General features: G+C 42.6%; 1 pseudogene; it reads left to right on the forward strand.

Annotated features, from left to right (window-relative positions):
- The window catches only part of LOC101125339 (XK-related protein 8-like), a 30,950-nt pseudogene extending 22,147 nt beyond the window's left edge, over nt 1-8,803 (forward strand).
- The last annotated feature ends 4,018 nt before the right edge of the window (nt 8,804-12,821 follow it).

Consider the following 12,821-nt stretch of genomic DNA (forward strand, 5'->3'; position numbering starts at 1 on the left):
CAGCCTGGGCAATATAGTGAGACCCCATCTCTGAAAAAATTAGCTGAGTGTGGTGGTGTGTAGCTGTAGTCTCGGCTACTCGGGAGGCTGAGGAGGGAGGATCACTTGAGCCCAAGAGTTGGAGGTTAAGTGAGCTATGATTGTACCACTGTACACCAGTCTGAGTGACAGAGTAAGACCCTGTCTCTTAATAAAAAATTATTTTGAAGCAGATCCCAGACATCATTTCATCCACAAGTATTTTCAGTGTATATCTCTAAAGACAAAATTTTTTTAAAATGTAACTATAAAACTATAATCATATGTATATGGTTTTTAAATATAAAACTGTTCATTTCTAGGCAAACATCAATTATTTTCTATATGGTTTCTGAGTTTTATGCCATGCTTACAAAGTCTTCATAACAATATTATAAATAAATTCACCCTTGTTTTCTTCTAGCATTTTTTTTACTCAAAAACCACTCATTAAATTCAAAATTATTGTCCAGTGCATGCAAAGTTCTTAAGTCCTGGAAAGAGTCGGAGTCACAGGGTACTCAGAGCCATGAGAGTTAATTTTCCTGCCCCCTTTCTCACCTGCAAAACATCTACTGCCATGAAACACCTTTTCAGACCCTGTCCTCCTCTTCCTTCTGTAGACAACCTTCCCGACCTCACTATGTGGGTCGGAGCCTCCTATGGACTCCTTCGCCTCTGGCTATTTTTTTTTTTTTTTTTTTTTAGTAAGAGTGTTATTAAAACATAATTCACATATAAAATGTACCCTTTTAAAGTATGCAATTCAGTGATTTCAGTATATTCACAGTTGTACAATCTTTGCCATTATCTAATTTTATATTTTTTTCATCACCCCCAAAAGAAATCTTCCACCCATTAAGTGATCACTTCCCATTTTCGTATCCCCCAAGTCCCTGGCAACCACTAATCTTTGTCTCTATGGATTCCCAAGACATTTCATAGAAATAGAATCAAAGTATGTGGCCTTTTGTGTCTGACTTCTTTATTGCTAGTACTTTTAGAGTTTCATTTTAACATTTTACATCATACTCTTTATGGAATTCACTTTGGTGAAAGAAGTAGAGTTATACAGCTTGACTCTTTTTTTCTCCCAGATAGTCCTGCCGTAGTCTCAACACTGTTTTCTGAATAATTCATCTTTCCTCTGATGGATTAGAAATGTCACCATTATCATCTACTAAATTCTCATTTTAGTTTATTTCTGGATTTCCTATTTTATTCCATTATCTATCTAAATCTTTGCTAGAATCAAACTCGGTTTTTTTTCACTTATTATTTTAGTGATGGAGTCTTACTATGCTGCTCAGGCTGGATTCAACCCATCCTCCTGCCTCAGCCTCCCAAGTAGCTGGGACTACAGGTGCGTGCCACCCCACCCAGCTTAAATGTTTTAATTTTTGTAACTTCAAAATGTATTTAAATGTTTAATCTCACTGCCTCCTCTCACCTAATATCTTTCTGTTGAGATTTTCTTCCTGGCTATTCTTTCTTGTTTATTTCTACAGATGAACCCAATATTATCTTGTAAAATGTTGAAAATAAATTTTTACATATTTTTATTGGGATTACACTGAGTTGATAGCTTAAATTTAGCAAGAATTAATACCCCTTAATAGAGATTTTATATTTTCTTTATATGGTCCTGCCTATTTCTAGTTAAGTTTATTTTCAGATAAATTGATGATAGTATTGCTATTTAAATGGGATCTTTTCTTTCACTGTATTTTCTAACTAGCCATTTTGTACAGTAATTATACAAAAAGTAACTACTAAAATTGTCTTATAGTTTCTGTTAGCTTTTCTGGCAAAACAAACCACCCAATACTTAGTGTCTTAAAATAAGAAACGTTATTTCTCAACTCTGTGGGCCAACTCGGTTTATTTCTGCAGAAACCTGGCACTTTAATTGGCCTTGATAGATGAGAGTGGCTTCCCTCAGATGTCTGGTAGTTGGTCCTGTGTCAGCTGGAGCAACAGGGATGAAGAGGCTGTGTGTTTCTCATCATGCCGGGGCCAACCTAGGTCCATTCACAGAGCAGTGGCCTCAGTCTCTTAAAATGGTAAAAAAGGGCAAGTCCCAACACACAAACACTTTTCAGGCTTCTGCTTGCATCATGTTTGCTAATGTCCCATTGTTCTAAAGAAAGTCACATGGTTGAGCTCCTAGTGTGAAGAAATATACTTCATTTCTGAGAAGAGCTGCAAAAGATTGGAGCTGTTTTTGCAATCTCCCCCAGACTCCTAACATTTCTTTTTGGCCTATTTTCATCAGGTTTCTAGTTATTATTTGATAACATTTAAATTAATAAATCCTCCTTACCATAAGAGGTCATTTTAACTCTTAAATTATTTTCTTAATTGTACTGGTTAGGATTTCCAAAACATTATAAAGTATAATATCTTACTTTAAAAGGTTACTGATGGGCCTGTAATTCCAGAACTTTTGGAGGCTGAGGGAGGAGGATCACTGGAGGCCAGGAATTTGAGACCAGCCTGGGTGACATAGAGAGACTGCCCACTATTCCTACAAAAAAATTTAAAAATTAGCCCAGCGTGGTGGTGTGTGACTGTGGTCCCAGCTACTTGAGAGGTTGAGGTGGGAGGATCACTTTAGCCTGAGAGGTCAGGGCTTCAATAAGCCAAGATCATGACTCTGCACTCCAGCCTGGGTGACAGAGTGAGACACTGTCTCAAAAAAAGAAAGAAAAAAGTTACTAATGGTTATCTAATGGGTCGTGGGATTACAGGGCTTCCTTTTTATTGTTTTGCTTCTTGCTAGTCTCTACTTTTTCTACAGTGAATATGTGTTACTTATATAATAAAATCGTTCGTTTGTTGGCACACCATCACTTTGGGATGGCTGAGTCTTCCAGTTCACCCCAAAGTGTAAACCACGGTAACCATCCTGGTTGTAACCAGAATCTTTGTTCTACGATTTGGAATTGGAGTCTCCTTATAATCTAAAGATTTTGTAGTTGTTAACGTATTAACATTTTTGATTTTATAATATATTCTTACATGTCTTTTAAGCACTTACTTCTGGCCGGGAGTGGTGGTTCATGCCTGTAATCCCAGCACTTTGGGAGGCCAAGGCGGGTGGATCACTTGAGGTCGGGAGTTCGAGACCAGCCTGGCCAACATGATGAGACCCTGTGTCTATTAAAAATATAAAAATTAGCCAGGCCTGGTGCCAGGTACCTGTAGTCCCAGCTGCTTGGGAAGCTGAGGCAGGACAATCGCTTGAACCCAGGAGGTGGAGGTTGCAGTGCGCCGAGATCATGCCATTGGACTCCAGCCTGGGTAACACAGCAACACTTTGTCTCAAAAAACAAAACAAAACTAAACTAAACACATACTTCCTCAAAGTGCCATATGGTACATGTTAATTTTTTAATTAAAATTTTTTATTAAAAAATATATACATCTGTGTAGTGTGAGAACAAAAAAAGAAAAAGCATAATATCTTTCTTACTTTAATGGAGATTAAAGTATGATGCTGAACTTTTATAATGGCAAAAATAATCTAGCTATTTCTAAGATGCTAAGACTCTGGTTTTTGTTTTGATTTTGGTTTGTTTGTTAAATCAGGAATGAATGCTCAATTTTGCTAAATGGCATTTCAGTATCTACTGTGATGACTATACTTTTTCCTTCAATCTGTTAATATAGTAGCACATTGGTACAATTCGATTTTTTTTTTTTTTTTTTGAGGAGTCTGATGCAGTGTTTCGATCTTGGCTCACTGCAACCTCCGCTTCCCGGGTTCAAGCGATTCTCCTGCCTCAGCCTCCCAAGTAGCTGGGATCGTAGCTGCCCACCACCATGCCTGGCTAATTTTTGTATTTTTAGTAGAGACGAGGTTTCACCAGGTTGGCCAGGCTGGTCTCGAACTCCTGACCTCAGGTGATCCACCCACCTCGGCCTCCCAAAGTGCTGGGATTATAGGCATGAACCACCGTGCCCGGCTGGTACAATTCCTAATAATGGAACATGCCTGCATTTCTGGAACCTCACTGGGTTGAGGAGTTTTTTTGTTATTGCTGGCATAGAATAATTATGTCTCCATACACCTGACTATTCTGGACATTTCATAGAAATGGAATCATACTATATGTGACCTTTTGTGTCTAGCTTCTTTCAATAGTGTGTTTTCAAGGTTCCTCTATGCTGTATTATGTATCAGTACATCATTCCTTGTTATGGCCGAATAATTTCTCATTGTATGGACAGACCACGTAGAAATGCTTCTATGGCATCCACCAAGTTAGTGTTCGTATCATCTTCCTCCTTTATTTCACGTCTCTGGTGGATTACATTATAGATATTCTGGTGTTGGAAAACCCTTTCATTCCTGAAATACACTTGACTCGGTCGTGATTATTATGCATTTGATAAATTGCTAGATTGGATTTGCTAGTATTGTATGTAGAACATTGGTATCTTTCTATAAATGAGCTTAGCCTGTATTTTATTTCTTGTGCTCTCCTCATTAGCTCTGGTATAGGGTGGTGTTAGCACAGTAACATGTGTATAAGGGAGGAAATATTTCTTCCTTAAAAGCCTGATAGACCCTAGCCATAGAGTCGTAGGATCTGGTCCCTCTTGGAAAGTAGGTCTCGCCTAGCATTTCAGTTTCCTCTCTAGTTATTGGTTTATCCAATCTTTCTACTTCTTCCTGGGTCAGTCTAATGTGCAGGCAGTAATGTGTACAAAACAGCTTGATGTGATATCACAAAACAACACCCAGGTCAAGAAATACAAAATTGCCAATATTCCAGGAATCTCACTGGTGATTCCTCCCAATCACTGCCTATTTTCTTTCCAAAGTAATTATTACCTTAACTTCAGTGATAATTATTTCCTTGCTTTTCTTTATAGTTTTATCTCATAACCATGGAACCCCAAACACAATAGTTGTTCTTTGCCTGTATTTAAATTTAAAAAATTTTAATTTTAGTTTTTGTAGGTACATAGTAGGTGTATATATTTATGGGGTACATGAGATGTCTTGATACAGGCATGCTACATTTAACAATCACATCATATAAAATGGGGTATCCATCCCCTCAAGCATTTATCCTTTGTGTTACAAACAACCCAATTATACTCTTTTAGTTATTTTTAAATGTACAGTTAAATTATTGACTGTAATCACTCTGTCATGCTATCAACTACTAGGTCTTATTCATTCTATTTTTTTGTACCCATTAAACATGCCCACCACCCACAACCACCTCCACTACCCTTCCCAGCCTTTGGTAACCATCGTCCTACTCTCTGTTGCTGCATTTGGATTTTATATAAATGAAGTTACACAATATTTATTCTTATGGACTGGCTTGTTCCACTCAGCAACATGGTTTTCTCCCCCCATGTCCTGTTTTCAGTATTTTGCAGCAGAGTGCCCAACATAGAACATAATCGTAAATATTCCACTGTGCAAAAGAGTTGCTAGCACTTAAGCACAAACAGGAGACATGATTCTATAATTTTTAATAAATACTTAAACACAACTCAGGTCCTACAAGTATCTGGACTCTAGGTCTGAGTAGTGGAGCTGACTCCCGCTTGGGCCCACAATGATGTCATGATTCCCCCCTTCATCTCAGTGATCAATACGTGGCATCAAGTGCCAATGGTCACACGTGATCACAATGAGCTCCTTTTCTAGAGCCTTCTGCAACCCTCTACAGACACGAACTGGCCAGGATAAAGACGATTAGAATTTTTCGGTCAGTGATCTGTAACAGTTAAGTATTTTAAGCCTGTCCATGGCGAAACCCCGTCTCTACAAAAAATACAAAAATTAGCCAGGCTGGTGGCACTCGCCTGTAATCCTGGCTACTCGGGAGGGTGAGGTGGGAGGATCACTTGAGCCTGGGAAAAGAAAAACAGAGAGAGACGGAGAAGGGGGGAGAGAGAGAGAGAGAGAAAGAGAAGTATTCTTCATGAGTCTCTTGATTCTTTTACTGGGGAGACAGATGCATTTAGGTGATTTTCTTCAGCTCATCCTACAGGACCAGCAGGCCCCTGTTTCTGAGGACCACACGCCCTTGAAGAAAGCTTTGCCCCTTTCCTCTCTGAAGATGGTCCTCCAGCAATCGAGGGTGCCTGTGTTCTTGAGTTCAGCCTCTTTGTGCCTGGACTGCATCTGCATCCCATCCACCTAGGCAGGCAGATCATCTGAGGCCAGGAGTTCGAAACCAGCCTGGTCAACATGGTGAAACCCTGTCTCTACTAAAAATACAAAAATCAACCTGGAATGGCCACACATGCCTATAATCCCAGCTACTCAGGAGGTTAAGGCAGGAGAATCACTTGAACCCCGGATGGAGGTTGCAGTGAGCTGAGATAGCACCACTGCATTCCAGCCTGGGTGATAAGCAAGACTCCATCTCAGAAAAAAAAAAAAAAAAAAAAAGTGTTATGTGTCGCTGTTGTTACTCTTTGCTCAATATTTTTTTTTGAGCATACCACTTTGTTTATTCATTCTTAAATTGACAGACTTTAAGCCAGTTTCTAGTTTGAGATAATTAAAAATCGAGCTGCTATGAACATTCATGTATATGTCTCTTAGAGAACATGTGTACCTATTTCTGTTGGGTATATTCCTATGAATGGGGTTGTTGAATTGTAAGTTATATGTAACTTCAAGTTTGGTAATTACGATAAAAATTTTTTCCAAAGTGTACCGCTGGTATAAAAATAGACAAACCAGTGGAACAGAATAAAGAGCGCAGAAATAAAGCCAAATACTACAGCCAACAGATCATCGACAAGGTAAAAAAAAACTTAAAGTGGGGAAAGGACACCCTATTCAACAAATGCTGCTGGGATAATTGGCAAGCCACACGTAGAAGAATGAAACTGGATCCTCATCTCTCACCTTATACAAAAATCAACTCAAGATGGATCAGACACTTAAATCTAAGACCTGAAAGCATAAAAATTCTAGAAGATAACATCGGAGAAACCCTTCTAAACTTTGGCCTAGGCAAGACTTCATGACCAAGAACTCAAAAGCAAATGCAACAAAAAGATAAATAGATGAGAGTTAATTAAACTAAAAAGCTTCTCCACAGCAAAAGAAATAATCAGCAGAGTTAACAGACAACCCACAGAGTGGGAGAAAAATCTTCACAATCTATACGTCCAACAAAGGATTAATATCCAGAATCTACAAAGAACTCAAATTAGCAAGAACAAAACAAGCAATTCTATCAAAAAGTGGGCTAAGTACATGAATAGACAGTTCTCAAAAGACGATATACAAATGGCCAACAAGCATATGGAAAAATGCTCAACATCACTAATGATCAGGGAAATGCAAATCAAAACCACAATGTGATACCACTTTACTCCTGCAAGAATGGCCATAATCAGAAATAAAAAAAAATAGTTGTTGGTGTGGATGTGTTGAAAAGGGGACACTTTCACACTTAGTGGAAATGTAAACTAGTACAACCACTGTGGAAAACGGTATGTAGATTCCTTAAAGAACTAAAAATAGATCTACCGTTTGATCCAGCAATCCCACTACTAGGTATCTACCCAGAGGAAAACAAGTTCACTCTTGGTCCTTTACATTCCGTGGGGAGAAGCAGTAGAAAATTACCGGGTTATTCACCCCGAGTCTAAGCAGCTGAATAGGAAAATACCTTTAATAGCCCTGTTAGGACCTAGGCCAAGGACTTTTCCTTTGCGCTTGTTGTGAATGATTAAAGGTTAACGGTGGCATTTTTCTTTCAGCTGAGGGGAGGCAACCACCTCAGTAATGATCCTAATTGGATCCAACTGGGGAACTCCAGAAAGTTTCAGTAACAAATTTGCAACGGTTCTGGGCCTTTTAATATGGATTCACAAAAGATAATGAGGCTATCCTGTCATTTCTACCCTATGGAAGAGGAAACTGACATTCAGACAGTCCATGGGATCTACCCACTCCGTCATAAAGAACCGAAGGACCAACATTCGCGACAGGACCTCCCGTTTGGCATTTCGTTTTCAGATATGCCTAGAAGAAGGAGACAACTGCCTCTTGGAATGTTGAAACCTGGTTCTGCTTGAATTGTCAAGATATCACCTAAATCCTATCCATATTTTGTGCACCAGGTTTGTGGACGCCTACCACCATTCATTCATTGCAGTGGCTCAGAGAAGATGAAAAGAGGACTCTGTGGCCAATGAAGATCCTCGACAGAGCTCAGATGACCAGAATGGACTGGCTTCTACCCTAAATACACATCACGATATTTCTCACTCTGATCTTGCTCCACTTTATACAACACCACACAGCTCGAGAGTGGCTGAGCTGCCGTGGGAACCCGAATGCCATCTGACTCCAAAGCCTTACTCTCAACCACCACTCTGATGCCTCCTATTCTTTCCTGAAGTCTTCAGTATAGTCATTATTATGGAGTAAAAAAAGAAAAAGGAAGGAAGGAAGGTAGAGGGAGCCCCTCTATCTCCATTCTTTGTTTCCATGAAGAACCTCCAGTCCATTTTCAGGGGTGTGCTGTTGGTGTAACATACTTTCTGGCCCTCTCTCTCCCATTCCTGTCACTCATTGTCCCCCAGGAAGAAGCCATATGTGGATGATAAGACTGGAAGAAGCCACTCTTACGTTCGGTGGTGTGCTGGTAAATGTTTAGCAGCTGGCTTTGGGGCAGCAAGAAAGTCCTGAGTTGTAGCATGTGCCATTCTCCATGGTGTAAAAACACTTCCGCCATAGCTGCTTCCAAGTATGTAAATTGTACCTCAATAAAGCCAATTTAAAAAGTAAGGTCAACCAGTTTGTAAAACTCTTGAGATTTTAACACTCAGTCCAGCAAGCTGTTACCTGCTGGATCCAGCAACACACAACCCGTAACATGGTGAGCTGGGTCTCAGCTCCCTGCTCTTCACAGACCCCAGAGCTCTCTCACCTTTGCGGGGTTCCTCCTCCATCCTTCCATTGCTTCTACTGCTGCCCTGAAGGCATCACGTCTCTCCCCTCTCCTCCTGGGGCACCTAACTCTCTTAACAGTTTGGGACTTTGAGGAGTTTTGCCTTTCACAAAAAGAAAGAAGCGGGGAAAAAAGGTTATGTCTCACCAGCTTTCGCTGTCTACCCTGCAGCACAAATTCCACTTGATGGAGGAACACAAAGGTCGGACTCCCTGCCGTGAAGAGGAGAAAGGGAAATTCGAATTTGGAAGGAGCTCTACTCTCCCCTGCTCTGTCCTCCACAAGAGAATGGGACAGAACACTCTTTAGTCTATAGCTCTGTCCCACATGTGTTGCCAAAGACTGCAGTGCCTGGTGGGTGACATCTCTCCAGGCTTTTGAAGACATCTGAGCCTGGATTTTGAGCACATTCCTAACCTCCCTACTGGGAGGGTCTTCTCCTTCAAGGTCTACCTTCTGACAAGCCCTAGGTCTTTCCCACCTGCAGTGGCTGGGTGGGGCGGGGGGTGGGGTCAGGGTGGAGATGTGAGCGCATTGTGATCGGCAGCCCCGTTAGAACCCCATGGAGTGGAGAAGTGACCGTCTCCAAAGGAGGGGAGCATACAGTTTCCGGAAGGGAGGAAGGATGCGGTGAGAACCAAACGCATCCATGCAGGATTTCAAATATAAACGACTCTGTAGACTACAAGCACCTACTCCTGACAACCGAAGCCGGAGGAAGCATAAGAATATAAGAGACGGGGGCTTCGGCGAAGGCACGTGACCGAAACCTCACGTAACACTCCACCTGCCCCAGTCCAGCCAGCCTGCTGTCCACAGTGTGCCCACCAATGTATCAAACCTCAGCGCTTTATTTCCTGGGATCCTAGTCAGGCTCCCATTAACCTCCTATGTTGTCCCCACAGCTCCTATACATGGGAGAGGGCCTGCGTTGGGCCAGGTCCCAGAGCTGGGGCCTAATTTGTGATGAGATGCCCTGGGAGGCAAGCATGCTTCAGCATGTACCCGATCAATAGCCAGACACCCAGGTCCGGAGGTGTCTGAGTCCGTCAGTAGGACGCTGGGCAGGTCTAGGTTCAGAACCTCCGCAGTTTTTCCCTTGGCTTTCCCGGGGCTTGTCCACAGCGTCCCCTGCTGCCCATTCTTGGTTGACTTTGTGTCTTGTAGATCCCTCATCAGATCTGTTCATGAAGCCTCCCTCCAGGGTGACACAGTGAAGTCAAGTAACAGATGTGGAGATGCTTTGGAGAGCTTGAAACAGAAGACTACATAATGGCAATGGGCCAGTATCATAAAGCCAAGATTGAAGAAGACAGAACTGAATGCCTCCCTCATCTGCAAAACTTGCCTTATCTTTCAGTATCATCCTGTTTCAGTGGACAGAAATCAATCCATCATATATTTGAGCCCCGGTCTTATAAGCAATTTAGATTTTGCCTAAAATAAGGCCCTGCCTCAAGCAGATCATGGTTTATTTTTATTTTATTTTATTTTATTTTTTTGAGATGGAGTCTCACTCTGTCACCCAGGCTGGAGTGCAGTGGTGCAATCTCCTCTCACCGCAACCTCCACCTCCTGGGTTCAAGCGATTCTCACCTCATCCTCCCAAGTAGCTGGGATTACAGGCATGCACCACCATTTTGGCCAGGCTGGTCTTAAACTCCTGACCTCAGGTGATCCACCTGCCTTGGCCTCCCAAAGTGCTGGGATTACACATCTCAGCTCAAGTCATCCTGAGCTGCTTGTACTTCCTCAAGTGTAGCTGGTGTTACATTCACCCTCTGCCTCTCTTTTTACCTTTCTGGTGAATCTCTTTTTTTCCTGGTTCACCTGTTCTATGAAGACTTTTTTTGACCAATATTGTATTTCTCAGGACTCTTGACTTTTAAGGGACAGAAACCCAACACAAACTAGCTTCAGTTAAAAGGGGATGTATCAACTCATATAAGTAAGGACTAGACGGAGCCACCACAGGAATGGGTAGATCCAGATACTCAAACAATGCTGTCAGCTCTCTCTCTCACAAACACTCATATGTACATGTATTTTGGCTCTTATTATGAGTTGGTCTCATCCTTTCTTGCTAGGGGAGACTGTACTCACAGGGAACTCTAGACTTACATATAGTTTGATCACCCCAGGAGAGAGTGAGGCTTCTTTCTCCCAGTGTCAGGTTTTTAAAATTATGGGAAAGGCTAAGAGTAGCCTGGCTGGTGATGTGTGCCCAGCACTTGGCCCATGACTGGAGGGACAGTGTTGTGATTGACCATGCCTTGGACCCTCTTTCTTGACCTAGGAAGAAAGAATGGGTATTCCTCTTGTCAGGGAGCAGCTGTCAGATAAAAGAGGGAGTCTGTTATCACATAAAGAGGGTAGACCACTGATGTCTCCTTCTTACCCCTCCCTCCACCTCCATTCATGTTCCCACTGCCCTCTGTGCCTAGGCAAAGAAGGGGACAAAACAGATTTTGGAGTCATATAGACATAGAGCCAGTTACTGGCTTTATAGTAACTATGTGACTTTGGAGATGTTTTTAAGCCTCTTTGTGCCTCTGCTTTTTCATCTGTACAATGTTTTAGGGATGTGTTGTAAGGGTTAAAAACCTAGGCAAAGTATCTGGCACATAGTAGGTACTATGGCAGTCATAACAATTATATTTGACCATCTCCCCTTTCTAAACCATGATTTGGCCGGGCATGACGGCTCACACCTGTAATCCCAGCACTTTGGGAGGCAGAGGTGGGAGGATCACTCGAGGCCAGGAGTTCAAGACCAGCCTGGCCAACATGGTGAAACCCCGTCTCTACTAAAAATACAAAAATTAGCCAGGCGCTGTGGCACACCCTTGTAATCCCAGCTACTCCAGAGGCTGAGGCAGCAGAATCGCTTGAACCTAGGAGGTGGAGGTTGCAGTGAGCTGAGGTCGTGCCATTGCACTCCAGCCTGGGTGACAAGAGCGAAACTCCGTCAAAAGAAAGAAAGAAAAAAAGTTGAACTAGATTTGCTCTGATGCAGTTACAGATTTACAAACCGTGCCCCCACCCTCCTGCCGACACCTTCCACTCCTCATTCTTTTTTTTTTTTGAGACGGAGTCTCACTCTGTTGCCTAGAGACTGGAGTGCAGTGGTGGGATCTCGGCTCACTGCAAGCTCCCCCTCCCGGGTTCACGCCATTCTCCTGCCTCAGCCTCCCGAGTAGCTGGGACTACAGGCACCTGCCACCACACCCGGCTATTTTTTTGTATTTTTAGTAGAGACGGGTTTCACCGTGTTATCCAGGATGGTCTCGGTCTCCTGACCTCGTGATCCGCCCGCCTTGGCCTCCCAAAGTGCTGGGATTACAGGTGTGAGCCACCATGCCTGGCCTCACTCCTCATTCTTGAGGGATTAGGGATGCAGGTCATGCTTCTGTATCGACTTCATGCTGATCAGGGGCATTGAGTCCCCTAAAGTGAGAGGAATGAAACTCTTGGGCTTCTGAGTTCAAATGAGTTCTGGGGTCACCTGGAGTTGCTCGAAGGGCTGGTATTGTTGTAATGCAGGCTGAAGGTGGAAGTGTTGGAGCCTGGAGGACAGACAGCTCACCATCCATTTAAATAAATAGGACTGAAAAGTAACAGAACAGTGGCCACGAGGGGCCCCAGCAGAGGAAGAAACCAGGTGAGCTGTGGTATAGTGGACTCGACTGCCTCCTAAATCTCAGTGGTTGGCCGGGTGCGGTGGCTCACGCCTGTTATTCCAGCAAAAGAAAACCCGAGGCAGGGTGATCATGAGGTCAGGAGTTTGAGACCAGCCTGGAAAACATGGTGAAGCCCCATCTCTACTAAAAATACAAAAATTAGCCAGGCGTGGTG

The sequence above is a fragment of the Gorilla gorilla genome, chromosome 6, assembly GCF_029281585.2.
Source record: "Gorilla gorilla gorilla isolate KB3781 chromosome 6, NHGRI_mGorGor1-v2.1_pri, whole genome shotgun sequence".
In the NCBI taxonomy this organism is placed as follows: Eukaryota; Metazoa; Chordata; class Mammalia; order Primates; family Hominidae; genus Gorilla; species Gorilla gorilla.